The sequence below is a fragment of the Macaca fascicularis genome, chromosome X (genome assembly GCF_037993035.2).
Source record: "Macaca fascicularis isolate 582-1 chromosome X, T2T-MFA8v1.1".
Lineage (NCBI taxonomy): Eukaryota > Metazoa > Chordata > Mammalia > Primates > Cercopithecidae > Macaca > Macaca fascicularis.
Window position 1 is genome coordinate 139,430,243 of NC_088395.1, and position 20,401 is coordinate 139,450,643.

General features: G+C 38.9%; 1 non-coding gene across 1 annotated transcript; it reads left to right on the forward strand.

Annotated features, from left to right (window-relative positions):
- Positions 1 to 2,525: 2,525 nt before the first annotated feature.
- LOC123571489 (small nucleolar RNA SNORA8) lies at positions 2,526 to 2,664 on the forward strand. Its single transcript, XR_006695645.2, has one exon. It is a non-coding gene; the product is annotated as a small nucleolar RNA SNORA8 (small nucleolar RNA).
- Positions 2,665 to 20,401: the final 17,737 nt, after the last annotated feature.

The following is a 20,401-nucleotide window of genomic DNA, read 5'->3' on the forward strand; positions in this document are numbered from 1 at the left end:
AGGAAGAGAGACCAGCATGTTCAAGGGCCCTGAGGTGGCTCTTTCAGTCTATTGCAAAATGGCAAAAAATCTATCTTTTCTTACTCTATCCAGGCCCTTTGCAATGTGACTTTTCAGGTTCTCCCACCAACAGGTGGAAACTGTTTTTACTCCCCTTGAATCCGGGCTGGATTTGTACCTTGTTCTGGCCAATAAAACATGGCAGAACTGACAGTGTGCCAATTTGGAGCCTAGGCCTCAACACTCCCTACACACATTTTTTTTTCCTCTTGAAACCCTGCACAGTTATCATGTGAAGAAGCCAGGATTGGTCCACTGGAGAATGAGAGACCCCAGAATGGAGATGTGCCATTTCAGCTGAGGCAAGTCATCTTAGACCAGCTAGCCCACAGCTGATCCAACAGCTGGCCACAATTGTCAGAGAAAACCCAGGCAAGACCAAATAAACCACTAAATGATCCCTGCCCGAATTGCCAACCCAGGAAATTCTGAACTACATTGTTTAAGTCACTTATTTTGGGGTAGTTTCTTATACAGCAAAAGTTAGCTTGTCTACCCTTTAATGAGAGCAAGGAACTTGCCCTGCTCCAAACTTGAAAAATCTCTGCTTTTAGAATTATTCCATGGTCAAATTTGTTTAAAACCAGCATGCACCAATCATGTATAAACCTGGCCCTTTCAAAGACCAACTGGCCATGTTACTTGCCTAGTTTCACCTTGAAGGGCTTGCTTAGAATCAACAGAAGTAGAGTGGCCTCACCACAAGCTTCTAGTACAGAAAGGCAGAAAAGAGCTCAGATGAAAGTCTCGCCTCAGGAAGACATTGGGGAAGGAGACATGCTCAAGGAAATTGTAAAACTTTAAAATCACATGGCAGAGAAATGCTCCCAAAGATTGGCCTGCTTCTTAAAGGAGAGTTGCAGAAAGTCAGCTTTCCAACAAAAGACAAATTTTACCTTAGAATTCAGACTACTATAGAAAGGGAAGGCTAGGGACTCTGAAACCACATAGTAAAGAAAATCAGGGACACTTGTGACTGGCTTTCAGCAGGATGATATGCAATAAAGGGCAAGTTCACCTGTGATTATAAGTGAATTCAATTTAATAACTCCCTTTGGAAACACTCAATACGTAAAAGCTATAAAAGCCTGGGCAGGGGTGGCATCATCATCATGATACCACAATTGATCTGGGAAAGCCATAAAGCCAACACAGATTCCGTTCATTGAGCAAGATTCAGCAAATCCCAGGCTGACACATCAAGCGCCTTACATCCATGGGTCACAGCCACTGGCAGGCTGGTTGACCTGGCTCCAAGTGAATATGTAGTCAGGCTCCATACCATGCTGTAAACCTCAGCACATTTTCAAGCAAGCAAGTTAAATTGCAGCCAGGCCACTTCCAGCCTAAAGGAGGTTGCTAATCTAAAGAAGTTCTCCTATGAACTGAAGCCTTTTAACCTGGGCGAATGGTTCCAAGTGTCATTCCCTGACTAGCACACCAGCATTACTTAGAAAGTTGTTAGAATTACAAATTGTGGGGCCCCATCCAAGATCTGTTGAGTTGGAAACTGTGGTTGGGGCCCAGCAATCTATTTTAGTAAGCCCTCCAGGTGATTCAGATGCAGGCTTAAGTTTGAGAACCACTGTTGTAGGCGGTTGTGGTTGGCCCCATTCTTGGAGTAGAATTCTGGGTCTTTAAAATGTATTTGTTTATTTCATTTTAGTGATGGAGGTCTTGCCATGTTGCCCAGGTTGGTCTCAAACTCCTGAGCTCAAGCATCCTCCCATCTCAGTCTCCCAAATTTCTAGGATTACAAGTGTGAGCCACCACACCTGGCTGAAGAATTCTGGGTCTTTAAATGGCCAGTCAGAGCAAGCTTAGCACTCCTTACAGTGAGCAAGGTTCTCCTCATTCCCTGAACAACCTTCACTGGATAACTATATTTGAAAGTTGAGCCATAGCCGTAGGAAATATTTCTCCAGTAACACAGTTTGTATTTAATAATAATTCAGCAACAAAATACAGCAACAAAAGGTCATGGCACCCTAGCTTCTCAGGATTAGAAGACTGCAAAGATCATGTCATGCACTGCTTCTCAAACTTTAATGTGCATAGAAATATTTGGGACTTTGTTTAAAAGGCAGGTTCTGGCCGGGCATAGTGGCTTATGCCTGCAGTCCCAGCACTTTGAGAGGCCACATTGGAAGAATTGCTTAAGCCCAAGAGTTTGAGACCCAGCTTAGGCAGCATGGTGGAATCCCATCTCTAAAAATCTTAAAAATTAGCTGGGCATGGTAATGCATGCACCTGTAGTCCCTGCTACTCAGGAGGCTGAGGCAGGAGGATCCCTTGAGCCCAGGAGGTCGAGGCTGCAGTGAGCCATGATTGCACCTCTACGCTCCAGTCTGGGTGAAAGAGTGAGACCCTGCCTCCAAATATATATATATATATAAAATGCAAGTTCTGATTCAGGAGGTCTAGGGTGAGGCTTTAGAGTCTTTGTTCCTTAAAAGCTTCCAGGATGCACTGCATGGTATCTGCACTCAGCGGTTTACTCCTGCTAGGGTGTTCAAAGATTAGTGCCATAGAAATCCAGTATCTGGCTTCATTGATTTTCTTGGCTTTGTGCTTGTTAAACCTGGTATTTCTATTGATAAAGCACTTGTATAGGTTTCTCATACTCTTCAGTTTGATATATTCTAAAAGAGTAAGCAATGCTTTTCTTTTTCTAGGGTGTCAAATTGAGAATGAAGCAGATCCCCCTACTCTAAAAATGACCCTAAAGTAAATTGGTTGAAGAAATTAGATCCCAAAGATTCTTGGTGAATTTTGACATCTTCATCAGTATATTCATATTTAAAAGAGATGAAAGAAACCAAAATAAAAGAATTACGGGCTGATAGGACAACTAGATTAAGCATCAGTTCTATTAAAAAGGGCTAACTTGAAGATATTAATAAATCTTTTGAAGACAAATTTTGACTACAGCTCTTTAGAGGATCCAAAGTGACCTTGATGGACAGTAGAAGGGATCACAACATAAAATTCCTTGAATAAAAATGTATTGACTTAAAAACAAAACAAAACAAAAAAGGCTTCCAAGTGATACCAATGCTGTTTGTCTATGGACCACACATTGAGTTGTAGGCCTCTAGTCCAAATCTGATGCTCGAATCCCCTACCTGGAACTTCCCCAACCTGGCTTTGCCTCAGAATTGCCCCCAGGAGCTTTGAAATGCAGACCCATGAGTTCCACTCCAAATTTCTTAAGTCAGATTCTCTTGTAGGCTACATATGTAGATTTTTTAAAAAGCTCCCCAGGTGATGCTGATACAATCAGATTTTCAGCTGTCTGATTTGGCATTTGTGAGCCACTGGCCTACACTGCATTCCTTCCAAGTTAACTGGTCTTGCAGCTTCTGCTTAAGCCTTTCCAGGGAAAGAGTCACCTCCCTTGGGGGTGCTAAATGAATTTACAGAGAAGCACTAATCATAGTTCTTATATTTAGGTCTTTGATCCATTTTGAGTTAATTTTTGTATAAGGTATGAGTCCAATTTCTTTCTTTTGCATGTGGATATTCCATTTTCTGAGCACTATTTGTTGAAAAAACTGTCTTTCTCCATTGAATGGTCTTGGCACCTGATATGGTTTGGCTGTGTCCCCACCCAAATCTCACTCTGAATTGTAATAATCTCCATGTGTCAAGGGCAAGGCCCAGTGGAGATAATTGAATCATGGAGGTGTTTCCCCTATACTGTTCGCATGGTAGTGAACAAGTCTCATAAGATCCGATGGTTTTATACAGGGGAGTTCCCCTGCATAAGCTCTCTTGCCTGCTGCCGTGTAAGACGTGACTTTGCTCCTCATTTGCCTTCTGCCATGATTATAAGGCCTCCCCAGCCATGTGGAACTGTGAGTCCATTAAACTTCTTTCATTCATAAATTACTCAGCCTTTGGTATATCTTTATTAGCGGCATGAGAACAGACTAATATAGCACCATACTGCTGAAAATAATTTAACCTTATATGTGAAGGTTTATTTCTGGACCTCTATTCATTGGTCTATATGTCTGTTCTTATTCCAGTATCATAGCTTTGTAGTAAGATTTCAAATTGGAAACAGTCAGTTTCCAATTTTTTTCTTTTTTTTTTTCTTTCTTTCTCTCTCTCTCTCTTTTTTTTTTTTTTTTTTTTTAAGATGAGACAGGGTTTCACTCTGTCACCCAGGCTGGAGTACAGTGGCATGATCACAGCTCACCACAGCCTCGACCTCCTGGACTCAGGTGATCCTCCCACCTCAGCCTCTTCAGTAGCTGGGATTATAGGTGCATGCCACCAAGCCCAGCTAATTTTTGTATTTTTTGTAGAAACAGGGTTTTCCCATGTTGGTCAGGCTGGTCTCAAACTCCTGGGGTCAAGCAGTCTGCCAGCCTTGGCCTCCCAAAGCACTGGGATTACAAGCATGAGCTACTGTGCCTGGCCAATTTTATTTTCTAAAGACTATTTTTGGCTATTTGAGGTCCCTTGACATTCTATATGAATTTTAAGATGTATTTTTGTATTTCTGCAAATAAATTGGGATTTTGATAGGGATTGCATGAAATCTGTAGATTGTTTCGTTTAGTGTGGACATTTTGACAATATTGGGTCTTCCAGTTCATTAACACATGATGCCTTCTTATATTTGTCTTTATTTCATCAATGGTTTATAGTTTTCACTGTGTGTCTTTCACTTCCTTGGTTAAGTTTATTTCGAAGTATTTTATTATTTTGATGCTATTGCAAAAGGAATTTTCTTAATTTTCTTTTCAGATTATTCCTTGTTAGCACATAGAAACACAACTGATTTTTTTCCTGTTTTTATTTTGTATGCCGAAATTGTGCTGAGTTCATTTATTATAAGAAATGTTATGGAGTCTTTAAGGTTTTCTACACATAAGATCATACCATCTGTGAACAGAGATAATTTTACTTCTTTTTTCCCCCAATTTGAAGGTCTTTTATTTCTTTTTTTTGTCTAATTGTTTCAACTAGAACTTGCAATATTATGTAGAATAGAAGTGGCAAATGCAGACATCCCTGTATTTTTCCTGATCTCACAGGGAAAACTTTCAGTCTTTTACCACTGAGTATGACATTAGTTATGGGCTTTTCATATATAGCCTTTATTATGTTAAGGAAGTTTTCTCTTTTTTTGAGATAGGGTCTCACTCTGTCTTCCAGGCTGGAGTGCAGTGGTACAATCACAGCTCACTGCAGCATCAACCTCCCAGGCTTGAGTGATTCTTCCACCTCAGCCTCCCAAATAGGTGTGACTACAGACGTGTGCCACCATGCCAAATCTGCCTAATTTTTAAAATTTTTTGTAGAGACAGGGTCTCACTATGTTGCCCAGGCTGGTCTTGAAATCCTGGACTCAAGCAATCCTCCTGTGTTGACCTCCCAAAGTGCTAGGTTTACAGATTTAAGCCACCACCACTGGCTGACGTATTCTTCTATTTCTAGTCTGTTGATTGCTTTCATTATGAAACAGAGTTGAATTTTGTCAAATGCTTTTTCTATATCCATTGAAATAATATGGGTTTTTTTCCACTGTGTTAACGTAGTACAATATATTGATTGATTTTCGTATGTGGAACCATCCTTGTACTCCAGAAATAAATCCCACTTGGTCATGGTATATGATCTTTTTAATATGCTGCTCAATTTAGTTTGCTAGTATTTTCTTGAGGATTTTTGCATCAATATTTATAAGAGATATAAGGTTTTTTTTTTTTTTTTTTCTTGTAGTGTCTTTGTCTAGCTTTGATGTCAGGGTAATGCTGGCCTCATAGAATGAGTTGGAAGTGTTACTCCTCTTGAATTTCTTGGAAAAGTTTAAGAAGGACTGGAGTTAGTTCTTCTTTTAATTCATAGAATTCAACAGTGAAACCAACTCATCCAGGGATGTTTTTAGTGGGAGGCTTTTGACTACTGAATCAATCTCCTAACTAGCTGTGGGTTTATTTAGATTTTCTGTTTCTTCATCATTCAGTCTTGGCAAGTTGTGTCTTTCTACAAATTTGTTCATTTCATCCAGGTTATCCGATTTGTTGGCATACAGCTGTTCACAGTACTCTCTTATAATCCTTTTTATCTTTCTAAAATCATTACTAATGTCCCCAGTTTCATTTCTGGTTTTAGTAATTTTAAAATATTTTTCTGCCCTCTGAGAACAAATAGTTTTTTTAAAAATTATTATTATACTTTAAGTTCTAGGGTACGTGTACACAATGTGCAGGTTACATATGTATACATGTGCCATGTTGGTTTGCTACACCCATTAACTCGTCATTTACATTAGGTCTTTCTCCTAATGCTATCCCTACCCGATCCCCCCACCCCACAACAGGCCCCAGAGTGTGACGTTGCGAACACATAATTTCTTGTTGAGACAGAGTGTGCTCTGTCACCCAGGCTGGAGTGCAGTGGTGTGATCATAGCTCACTGCAGCCTCGACTTCCCAGGCTCAAATGATCCTTCCACCTTACCATCCCAAGTAATTGGGACTACAGGTGCACAACACCATGCCCTGCTATTTAAAAAAAAATTTTTGTAGAGACAGAGTCTCACTATGTTGCCCAGACTGGTCTCAAACTCCTGGGCTCAAGTGATCTTACTGCCTCAGCCTCCCAAAGTGCTAGGATTACAGGCATGAGACACTGCACACAGCCCCAACAAATGATTTTTTCCAAATTTTTTTCTTAATCTAGCTAAAGGTTTGTCAATTTTGTTGATCTTTTTGAAGAATCAAATTGTGGTTTGTCATTCTTCTCTATTGTTTTTCTATTCTCTATTTTTATTTATTGCTGCTTTAATCTTTATTGATTCTTTTCTTATGCTAGTGTTAGGGTTCTTTTTTTTTCTGTTTCCTTAAGGTATAAAGTTGGGTTGTTGATTTGAGACCATTCTTCCTTTTCAATGTAAGCATTTAGTTATAAATTTCTCTTTTAGCATTGCTTTTGCTGCATTCCAGAATTTTTGGCATGTTGTATTTCATTTTCATTTGTCTCAAGATATGCTCTCTCATGTGATTTCTTATTTGACACATTGATTATTTAAGAGTGTGTTTTTTAATATCCACGTATTTGTGAATTTTCCAGTTTTCCTTCCGCTGATTTCTATTTTCATTCCATTGTGATCAGAAAAGACACTCTGTCTGATCTCAGTCTTTTAAACTTTATTAAGATTTGTTTTGTGGCCTAACACATGGTCTATCCTGGAAAATATTCTAAGTATATTTGAGAAAAATGTGTATTCTGCTGTTGTTGGGTGGAGTGTTCTATATATGTCTGTTATATCCAGTTGGTTTGAAGTGTTTTTCAAGTCCTCTCATTACTTGTTGATCTTCTGTTTGGTTGTTCTATCCATTATTTAAAGTGGGATATTGAGGTATTGAAATATCCAACTTTCATTGTAGAGCTGTCTATTTCTCCCTTCAATTCTGTCAATGTTTGCTTCATATATTTTTGAGCTCTGATGTTTGGTACATACATGTTTATAATTGTTATTTCTTCTTCATGAATTAACCTTCTAAACAACATATAATGTCCTTTTTTATCTCTTATAATAGTTTTTGACTTAAATTCTATTTCGTCTGATGCTAATATAGCCACCTCTGCTCTCTTCTGGTTACTATTTGCATGGAGTATCTTCTTTCAGCCTTTCATTTTCAATCTATTTGTGTCCTTACGTCTAAAGTGAATCTCTTGTTGACAGCATACAGTTAGATCATGTTTTTAAAAGATCTGTTCTGCCAATCTATGTCTTTTAATGGGGAAGTTTAATCCATTTACAGTTAAAGTAATTACTGGTAGAGTAGGACTTAATTGTGCCATTTTGTTGTTTTCTATATGTCTCAGAGCTTTTTTTGTCCCTCATTCCCTTCATTACTGCCTTTTTCATGTGTTTATATAATTTTTTGTAATGACATATCTTGATTCCCTTCCCAATTCATTTTGTGTATATATACTGTAAATATTTTATCTGTGGTTACCACGGGACTACATATAATACTGTAATGTTATAAAAATTTACATTGAATTGATACGCACTTAACCTAACTTGCATACAAAAACTCTATTCCTATACAGCTCTATCCCCCCATACTGTTTATGTTACTGAAATCACAAATGATATCTTTATAGATTGTGTACCCATTAACATAAATTTATAAGTTTTTGCAAGTGTCTTTTACATTCCATAGAAAATACAAAGTGGAGTTACTAACCAAAATTACAACAAAAATTGACTTTTCATATTTGCCCATGTATTTACCTTTATTGGAGATCTTTATATCTTCATGTGGCTATGAGTTACTCTCTGACATCCTTTTATTTCAATCTGAAGGACTCCCTTTAGCATTTCTTATAGTGAAGGTCTAGTGGTAATGAACTTTTTAAGCTTTTGTTTATCTGAGAATATCCCCTAAGTTTTCCTTCTGACAGTCAGTCCCTTCTTCTGCCGGTCTGCTGGAGTTTGTGGAGGTCCACTAGAAGGAAAACTAACAAACAGAAAGGAATAGCACATCCACTCAAAGACCCTATCCAAAGGTCACCAACATCAAAGACCAAAGGTAGATAAATCCACAAAGATTGGGAGAAACCAGCAAAAAAGGCTGAAAATTCCAAAAACAAGAATGCCTCTTCTCCTCCAAAGGATCACAACTCTTTGCCAGCAATGGAACAAAACTGGACAGAGAATGAGTTTGACAAATTGACAGAAGTAGGCTTCAGAAGGTGGGTAATAACAAACTCCTCCAAGCTGAAGAAGCATGTTCTAACCCAAAGCAAGGAAGCTAAAAACCTACAAAAAGGCTAGAGGAATTGTTAACTAGAATAAGCAGTTTAGAGAAAAACATAAATGACCTGATGGAGCTGAAAAACACAGGGTGAAAACTTTGTGAAGCATACACAAGTTTCAATAGCCGAATCAATCAAGCAGAAGAAAGGATATCAGTGATTGAAGATCAACTTGATGAAATAAACGAAGAAGACAAGATTAGAGAAAAAAAGAATAAAAAGGAATGAACAAAGCCTCTGAGAAATAAGGGACTATGTAAAAAGACCAAATCTACGTTTGATTGGTGTACATGAAAGAAACAAGGAGAATAGAACCAAGTTGGAAAACACTCTTCAGGATATTATCCAGGTGAACTTCCCCAATCTAGCAAGGCAGACCAACATTCAAATTCAGGAAATACAGAGAACACCACAAAGATACTCTTCGAGAAGAGCAAACCCAAGACACAATCGTCAGATTCACCAAGGTTGAAATGAAGGAAAAAATGTTAAGGGCAGCCAAAGAGAAAGGTCGAGTTACCCACAAAGGGAAGCCCATCAGACTAACAGTGGATCTCTTTGCAGAAAACCTACAAGCCAGAAGAGAGTGAGGACTAATATTCGACATTCTTAAAGAAAAGAATTTTCAACCCACAATTTCATATCCAGCCAAACTAAGCTTCATAAGCAAAGGAGAAATAAAACCCTTTAGAGACAAGCACATGCTGAGAGATTTTGTCCCCACCAGGCCTGCCTTACAAGAGCTCCTAAAGGAAGCACTAAACATGGAAAGGAAAAACTAGTACCAGACACTGCAAAAACATAACAAATTGTAAAGAACACTGACACTATGAAGAAACTGCATCAACTAACTGGCAAAACAACCAACTAGCATCATAATGACAGGATCAAATTCACATATAACAATATTAACCTTAAATGTAAATGGCATAAATGCCCCAATTAAAAGACACAGCCTGGCAAACTGGATTAAAGAGTCAAGACCCATCAGTGTGCTGTACTCAGGAGACTCATCTCATGTGCAAAGACACACATAGGTTCAAAATAAAGGGATGGAGGAATATTTACCAAGCAAATGGAAAGCAAAACAAAACAAACATGAGTTGCAATCCTAATCTCTGATAAAAGAGACTTTAAACCAAAAAAGATCAAAAAAGATAAAGAACAGAATTACATAATGTTAAAGGGATCAACACAGCAAGAGGAGCTAACTATCCTAAATGTATATGCACCCAATACAGAAGCACCCAGATTCATAAAGCAGGTTCTTAGAGACCTACAAAGAGACTTAGACTCCCACACAATAATAGTGGGAGACTTTAACACCCAATGTCAATATTAGACAGATCAACGAGACAGAAAGTTAACACGGATATTCAGGACTTGAACTCAGCTCAGGACCAAATGGACCTAATAGACATCCACAGAACTCTCCCCTCCTCAAATCAACAGAATATACATTCTTCTCAGCACCTCATTGCACTTATTCTAAAATTGACCACATAATTGGAAGTAAAACACTCCTCAGCAATTGCAAAAGAACAGAAATTATAACAAAGTCTCTCAGATCACAGTGCAATCAAATTAGAACTCAGGATTAAGAAACTCATCCAAAATAGCACAGCTACATGGAAACTGAACAACCTGCTCATGAATGACTACTGGGTAAATAACAAAATTAAGGCAGAAATAAAGATGTTCTTTGAAACCAATGAGAATGAAGACACAATGTACCAGAATCTCTGGGACACATTTAAAGCAGTGTTTACAGGGAAATTTACAGCACTAAATGCCCACAAGAGAAAGCAGGAAAGATCTAAAATAGACACCCTAACATCACAATTAAAAGAACTAGAGAAGCAAGAGAAAATAAATTCAAAATCTAGCAGAAGACAGGAAATAACTAAGATCAGACCAGAACTGAAGGAGACAGAGACACGAAAAACCCTTCAAAAAAAATCAATGAATCCAGGAGCTGGTTTTCTGAAAAGATCAACAAAATACATAGACCGCTGGTCAGACTAATAAAGAAGAAAACAGAGAAGAATCAAATAGATGCAATAAAAAATGATATAGGGGATATCACCACTGGTCACACAGAAATACAAACTACCATCAGAGAATACTATAAACACTTCTATGCAAATAAACTGGAAAATCTAGAAGAAATGGATAAATTCCTGGACACATACACCCTCCCAAGTCTAAACCAGGAAGAAGTCGAATATCTGAATAAACAAATAACAAGTTCTGAAATTGAGGCAGTAATTAATAGCCTACCAACCAAAAAAAGTTCAGGACCAGATGGATTCACAGCTGAATTCTACCAGGTGTACAAAGAGTTGGTACCATTCCTTCTGAAACTATTCCAAACCATAGAAAAAGGGGGACTCATCCCTAACTCATTTTATGAGGCCAGCATCATTCTGATTCCAAAATCTGGCAGAGAGACAACAAAAAAAGAAAATTTCAGGCCAATATCCCTGATGAACATCGATGAGAAAATCCTCAATAAAATGCCAGCAAACAGAATTCAGCAGCACATCAAAAAGCGTATCCACCACGATCAAGTCAGCTTCATCCCTGGGATGCAAGGCTTGTGCAACATATGCAAATCAATAAACTAATCCATCACATAAACAGAACCAATGAGAAAACCACATGATTATCTCAATAGATGCAGAAAAGGCCTTAGACAAAATTCAACAGCTCTTCATGCTAAAAACTCCCAATAAAGTAGGTATCAATGGAGCATATCCCAAAATAATAAGAGCTATTTATGACAAACCCACAGCCAATATCATACTGAATGGGCAAAAACTGGAAGCATTCCTTTTGAAAACCAGCATAAGACAAGGATGCCCTCTCTTACCACTCATATTCAACATAGTGTTGGAAGTTCTGACCAGGGCAGTCAGGCAATAGAAAGAAATAAAGGTATTCCAATAGGAAGAGAGGAAGTCAAACTGTCTCTGTTTAGAGAGGACATGATTGTATATTTAGAAAATCCCATCATCTCAGCCCAAAAATCTCCTTAAACTGAGAAGCAACTTCAGCAAAGTCTCAGGATACAAAATCAATGTGCAAAAATCACAAGCATTCCTATCCACCAATAACAGACCAACAGAGAGCCAAATCATGAGTGAACTCCCATTCACAATTGCTACAAAGAGAATAAAATATCTAGGAATACAACTTACAAGGGATATGAAGGACCTCTTCAAGGAGAACTGCAAACGACTGCTCAAGGAAATCAGAGAGGACACAAACAAATGGAAAAACATTCCATGTTCATGGATATGAAGAATCAACACTGTGAAAATGGCCATACTGCCCAAAGTAATTTGTAGATTCAATGTTATCCCCATCAAGCTACCATTGACTTTCTTCACAAAATTGGAAAAAACTACTTAAACTTCACATGGAACCAAAAAAGAGTCTGCATAGCCCAGACAATCCTGGGCAAGAATAACAAAGCTGGAGGCATCACGTTACCTGACTTCAAACTATACTACAAGGCTACAGTAACCAAAACAGCGTGATACTGGTACCAAAAAAGATATATAGACCAATGGAACAGAACAGAGACCTCAGAAATAAAACCACACATCTACAACTGTCTAATCTTTGAGAAACCTGACACAAACAAGCAATGGGGAAAAGATTCCCTATTTAATAAATGGTGTTAGGAAAACTGGCTAGCCATAAGCAGAAAACTGAAACTGGACCCCTTCCTTATACCTTATACAAAAATCAACTCAAGATGGATCATAGTCTTAAACATAAGACCTAGGGCCATAAAAATCCTAGAAGAAAACCTGGGCAATACCATTCAGGACATAGGCATATACAAAGACTTCACATCTAAAACAACAAAAGCAATGGCAACAAAAGCCAAAATTGACACAAGGGATCTAATTAAACTAAAGAGCTTCTGCACAGCAAAAGAAACGATCATCAGAGTAAACAGGCAACCTACAGAATTCTCCCTACAGGGAGAAAATTTTTCCAATCTATCCATCCAACAAAGGGCTAATATCCAGAACCTACAAAGAACTTAAACGAATTTAAAAGAAAAAAAAAACAACCCTATCAAAAAGTGGGCAAATGATATGAACAGATACTTCTCAAAAGAAGAAATGTATGCAGCCAACAAACATGAAAAAATGCTCATTGTCACTGGTCATTAGAGAAATGCAAATCAAAACCACAATGAGATACCATCTCACACCAGTTAGAACGGCGATCATTAAAAAGTCAGGAAACAACAGATGCTGGAGAGGATGTGGAGAAATAGGAATGCTTTTACACTGTTGGTGGGAGTGTAAATTAGTTCAACCATTGTGGAAGATAGTGTGGTGATTCCTCAAGGATCTAGAACTAGAAATACCATTTGACCCAGCAATCACATTATTGGGTATATACCCAAAGGATTATAAATCATTCTACTATAAAGACACATGCACACATATGTTTATTGTGGCACTATTCACAATAACAAAGACTGGGAACCAACTAAAATGCCCATAAATAATAGACTGGATAAAGAAAATGTGGCACATATACACCATGGAGTACTATGCAGCCATAAAAAAGGATGAGTTAATGTCCTTTGCAGGGACATGGATGAAGCTGGAAACCATCATTCTCAGCAAACTATCACAAGAATGGAAAACCAAACACCACATGCTCTCACTCATAAGTGGGAGTTGAACAATGAAAACACATGGACATTGGGAGGGGAACATCACACACTGGGGCCTGTTGGGGGGTGAGGGGTTAGGGGAGTGATAACATTACGAGAAATACCTAATGTAGGTGACGGGTTGATGGGTGCAGCAAACCACCATGGCACATGTATACCTATGTAACAAAACTGCACGTTCTGCACATGTACCCCAGAACTTAAAGCAAACAAACAAAGAAGCAAAAATTCCTTATAAAACCTGCGGTGGATATCAAAGTAGTTCAAGTATGGTCATACCTTTCTTACAATGCAGATCAATTGATCATTAAAAATGCCCCCAAAGTATTTCATCTGTAGTTGTCCCTTGAGTGAGCCCTTTAAAATTGTTTGATCAGACATAGGATCACAGGATTTTAGGGCTGGAAGGGACGCTAGAGATTTCCACAAAGATATTATTGTAATAAAGTTAAGTATCTATTATTTGCCCTCCTTCTAAAAATACTGTCTCAAGAGAACCCTGAACATTACACTTACACCACAGCATACTTCCTTGTTTGAACATTTGAAAAATATTCTAAATATGTGGCATTCTTGGATTTGTGCCCAGGATCTTGTCTTTTAGGATAGAAGTTTAGGATAAGTGACACTTCCAATTATAATTTGTCACTGAAGTGGGCCCCTCTAACTCACTTCAATAATAGAGTAGTCACTTCCGGTAGGCAGCCTGGGGATTTCACAAAAGGCTGGAAATGTGCATAGCTGATAATTAAAGTCCTCGCCCATCTGACCTAAATCTTTCTTTGGCTTTTGTGAGATTTTTTTCCCTATACAGGTAAAATCCTATTTTAACAAGCTTCACAAGACACAAAAATTGCTAGTTTTATCCTAATCTCCATAAAAGGGAAACCTACTGTTACAGGGTATAGAGAAGAGCAAACCATTTGTGGTTTTTATTTTTTTGACATGAAGCAAATGTTTATTATTGTACTTTATTTGCTAACAGTACATTTTGCTGGGGATGCCGGGGGTGGGGAGGGTATGTATGTAAGGAAATGTTTTCCTAGCTGGAGCAAAAATGTTTGAAAAAAAATATATAGACTTGTCTTTCTTCTAAGTGACTGTACAGAATCCCTTGAAATTTTCAAATATCACTGTAGTATGTGATTTTCCTCATAAAAGCTGTGTTTTGTGTAAAAGAATCATCACCTTCCTAGACTCCCTTCATTTCTGCTCGCTTTCATTGCCAGCACTAGCAGTTGGCTTTCTTTTCAGTTGGCATTTTTTACACTGGAGTGGGAGGCAAAATTATTTTGTCTTCATAGGAGTTCCGGCTTTAAGCTGTAGACACTGAGTGATTGGCTAGGCTCAACGAGTGTAGGTCAATGGGTGTCTCACTCTGTACATCAGCCTGGTAGGGAATGAAGTTCAAATTCACGCCTCAGCAAAACTGCAAATCACTACATGATGCGGACATCCTGGATTTCTCCTAAAGGGAGAGATCTTAAATGTTGTCTGTGAATGCCAAAGACACATTATATTTGAAAATACGTAAATGTTTTCAAAAAGCTAAATTGACATTTTATGAGAATTTAGAAGGAAAAACTGTTTTAGTGAAGGCACTTGCTTTAGAAATTAGAGACATCTTAGCTGAAGCTGTATGTATCAGAGCATCCCTAAAGTCAACAGATCTTGGCTTTGGTCAAGAGGTGGTAAGGACAGGGGAGTGTGACCAACATTGAAAACCACATTGTTAAAAATTGTAGACAGCTTTTGTGGGTATTGGATAGGTCCTATCTTTTACAAAGTTCCCAAACTACCTATTTCCAAGTTCAATTTTAGCTCTGAGCTCACTATCTCTCTAAAACTCTATATCTGTCATCAATCTTAGTGGAGTTTTTTGTTTTACTTATTTATGGGTTTTTTTTTTTTTTTTTTTTTGGCAGGATCTCACTCAGTCACCCAGGCTAGAGTGCAGTGGCACGATCTTGGCTCACTGCAGCCTTGACCTCCCAGGCTCAAGTGATCCTCTTGCCACAGCCTCCCAAGTAGCTGGGACTACAAGCATGCACCACCACACCTAACTAATTTTTTTTTTTTTTCTTTTTATAGAGACAGGGTTTTGCTATGTTGCCCAGACTGGTCTCAAACTCCTGAGCTCAAGCAATCCTCCAGCCTTGGCCTCCCAAAGTGTTGGGATTACAGGCATGAGCCACCACACCTGGCCCATTCTTAGTGGATTTAATATACACGTAGATGACCGTTCCTACACCCTGACCTCTCAATTCCTTGAACCCCTCCCTAACAATTATCTTGTCCTCCATGCTGCTTCGGTCTCTCACCCCAGAATCTCATTACCAACACACCCACCAGAAACTCAATTTCAAACCTCCCACTTTGGGCACCATCTCCTAACTCTCCAGCTCACTTGCCTTAGAATCTCAACTGCAACAATCCCTCAACTTCACAGGGCCCTAAAGTGTAGGGATCTTACCATCTTTTCACTGATTTTCAGCCCCTCAAATATTCACTTCCCTTCTGTCATTAAATTATATGGTTTATCTTATAGCATTCCCTTGCTTACACACTCTATTCCCTTATCTCTATCTTCCTTTGTTATTCTCACCTGACAAAGCCCCAACTTAGTTAAATCCTCCTCTCCATCTGCACTGGATCTGCACTTGTGCAACCCATTGGAACTGGAAAAAAGCATCAAATTCTGCTGATTGGTCCCACTTTACCTTCCAGACCACAAATTTCCAGTGGACCCAAGGTGCTTCCCAGCATCACGCTGTCTTTCCCCAGGCCAGTTACTTTCCCATACTCCCAGATCATGATTTCATACTCTATTAGTCCATTTTCACACTGCAGATAAAGACATAGCGAAGACTGCGCAATTTACAAAAGAAAGAGGTTTAATGGACTCACAGTTCCACGTGGCTGGGGAGGCCTCACAATCATGACAGAAGGTGAAAGGCATGTCTCATATGGCAGCAGACAAGAGAAAGGAGCTTATGCAGGGAAACTCCCCTTTATAAAACCATCAGATCTCATGACACTTATTCACTATCACGAGAACAGCATGCAAAAGATCCGCCCCCATGATTCAATTGCCTTCCACCGGGTCCCTCCCAAAACACATAAGAACTGTGGGAGCTACAATTCAAGATGAGATTTGGGTGGGGACACAGCCAAACCATATCACATATCTTCTCTGTTCTCAAACTTATTACTCTACTATTTTCATTCTCTGATGATTGATAACTTTCTTTCTCTTCCATCAAGAAAATGACAGCAGTCAGAAGAGAACTTCAACATGCTACCACCACCAAATCTACAACACTATCTACAGCTTAACTATATTCCCTATCTTCTCTTCTGTTACTATTGAAACTACCTTTGCAAAAATTGTAAGTGAGAAAATTATGGCAGCGAAAGAGATCTGATTTAATACACCTCCCCCACCCCCATGTTGCCTTTCCCTGAATTATTCCTGAGGTTTTTGGTCAAGCTAACTTTGAGAGACACTCAGGTTACAGTTTAAATGATAGTAGCCCCTCCCCAAAACTCAATCGCCTTTGTAAAGCTAAGGAAAGGCCATCAGACCATGGGGAGGAGAGGAGCCTGATTCTGCTGAAGTGTAGACCTAAATGATTGCCAGCTGTTCCTGCAAATAATATCAGTATTGTAGATTGGTCTTTTGAGATACCTTTTCGGGTTTTTGGCCTGTCTGACCCCCATGGCTCCACCTGGACCTGCCAAACTGCTCCTGTTGGCCCCACCCAGGAACAATTCAGCTCAAGAAGACAACTTTGACCCCCTATTATTTCATCTCCACCCCAACCAATCAGTAGCAAGAACACATTGTATTGCAAATCCCACCCCTTTCCCCAAACTGCCTTTGTAAAACCCCTACCTATGAGCCTTGGATGGGATTGATTTGAGTACTAACTTCATCTGACACGTGGTGTGGCCAGCCTCGTACCTATTAAACTCTTTCTTCACTACAATGCCATGGTCTGTTTTTGTGCGGTGGATAAGAAGAGCTCATCAGGGTATTACACTATAAGTGAACTGTGTTCCTATTCATGACCACTCTTGTTTGCTAACACACAACACACTTGTATACTGGATCCCTTCCCATCTCACATACACCATGTCAGTAGGGCAGAATTTCTACCACCTCTCTCGCGACTTGATATTTTCCCTCTCCACTGGATTATCCCATGAGTATACAATCCTGCTATTGTTTCTCCCATCTAACATGGCCCCTGGTAGAGTAAATGATAGATGGAGGATGGGAGGGATGAGAAGCCAAAACATACTTTAAGAAGCTTTTGCACAGTTAAGATGGAAAATGAGGTGGGTTGAATTAAGACAGTGGAAATGAGGATTGAATAGGGAAGATAGATACAGGAGACATTTCAGTGACTGAATAGATAGAACTCCAGACTCTGCCTGGGTGAAATACAAATAGAAATGTCATCAACTAAGAAATGGGAAAATTGAGTTGAGTCTGGGGTTTGTGTTAGTTTGCTAGGGCTGCCATAACAAAGTACCACAGACTGTGTGGTACAGAAATTTACTTTCTTGCAGTTCTGGAGGCTCAAAGTCTGAGATCAAGGTTTTAGGTGGGTTTGGTTTCTTCTGAGACCTCTTTCCTCAACTTGTAGTTGGCTGTCTTCTCCCTGTGTCTTCACATGGTCTTCCCTCTGTGCGTGTGTGTCTGTGTCCTCATCTCCTCTTCATATAAGGACATCAGTCATATTCAATTAGGGCCCACCCATGTGAACTCATTTTATTTTAACCACCTCTACAATGACTCTATCTCCAAATCCATTCACATTCTAAGGTACGAGGGATTAGGACTTCAACATATGAATTTTGAGGCAGCAAAACTCAACCTACAACAGATTTTATATTGGTTGGGATGTTTATGGGACATCCGGTTGAGATCTCTTATGGCAAATGGGCTAGGGCTGGTGTTGGGAGTCTTCCCCCAAAGAGTAAACAGCAGCATCAAGAGAAAGACTATAGAAGAAAAGGAAAGGGCCAAGGATTGAAACTTTTGGAATGCTTGTATTTGATTGGCACTTAGAGATAAAGCATAAGATGTAGCAATTTTAAAAGGGTATCAGAGACCTGCTAATGCAACTAGGAGTAGACTTAACTTCTAGAAGTTAGTAATGGTATATTTCAATAGCTTCCATGTAAACCCCCTCCATGCCATCTCTCAGACTCTGCTATTTCCATCTCAATTATTAAACTTTGGCAGCACTATTTCTTTCCCTTCTTAATTGATTTAGTTCTATTTAAAGAGTATATTATACAGCTAAATGAAAAACTCAGTAGAGGTGTTATTTGAAACTCAAAAAGGTGCCATTTGAATACCATTGGCAGATTAATATTCATGACCCACACATACATATACACACACATACCTGGTTATAATACCCTCATACAGTTCTCAGAGGGGCTCTGAAAGATGTGTGGCCTTTGCTACTGGCAGGCCACTGACAAATAACCCTGGCTTTGTATCCAGTGGATCCATGGCAGCACTCAGAGAGCTGAAAAGTACAGGCACAGAAAATGTTTTCACACTTACCACTATATTAGTTCCACTTAATAAATATGTATTCAGCAAGGTTGTGCTTTGTGATAATTTTACCTGGACTGCCACTCAGTGGCCATTTGGAGAAATACCCAGAAGAGAGCTGCCACTTCTGTAAACTCTCCAGTGTTTTCTAGGGAAGGCCAAATGCAAATGCTTGAACTATATTTTACATCCTTTGTTTTTTTAAGTATGCTGAAATCCATGTTAGTGTTACTAAATTTTAAGCAGTAACAGTCAAGGATAGGATTTAACATTCTCATCATGAGTATTTTCCAAGGTTCAGAAGGAACTTGAAGGATTCTTCTGCAAGATTTTTTTCTCTCAAGATCCTCCAAACTCCCCTCCCTGTCATTCCACTGTGGTTCCTTTCTGCCCTTTCCTTGGGGACAGTGTTTCAGTGGTGCACTTCCTGTACTCTTATCAGCCGGTCTGTAATCTCCCACTCAGCTTTTTCTAAACATGGGGCAAAGGGAGAGTATAAGGAGCACTGAAATCAGGAGTCAGTCATAACAAAGGGAAAAACTGAGTTACAGAAGACAATTCTAAAAAGATGACTTGAATGAAAACATTTGATGCAAGGGGGCAAGTCATGAGGCTATAAGGGAAGAGTGTTCCAAGTAGTCTACTCAATATGGCTAGAACAGGGATGGGTGGTAAGGGGGTAGTAGCAGAAAATGAGATCAGAGAGGTAACTAGAAATCAGACCATGGAGAACCTTGTAAAATATAGTAAGGTATCTGACTTTTACTCTGAGACAAGAAGCCATTGCAAACAATAAAATTATGGATACTGGTTGTAAAATCCACTCTCAGATTTTTGGGAAACTCCTGCAATGGAATAAGCATTAATAGTTTCAATATGAGCAAGAAAATATATTTTAAAAATCTTTCTTGTAATAAGTGAGTTAAAAACATACTTTAAAAAAGCTTTCACAAAGGTAAAAATTAAGAGGTTTTCATTTAAGTCATCTTTTTAGAATTGAAAACCTCTTAATTTCTCAGCAAGGTAACATTTCCTTACCACCTCTTTGAAGAGTAGGTGCCCCATCCCCTATATTTCTCTCCTACTTTTTATCCAGATAACTTTTTTTTTTTTTTGAGAAGGAGTCTCGCTCTGTCACCTGAGTGAATGGACATAGCTAGAAATGAAAATGAAGTTTGGGGAAAATATGAAACTATTTTCTTTATATATATATTTCTTTTTGCTTTGGAATATAAAACTATCTGATTTCAATAATCAGATGAATCCTTACCATTC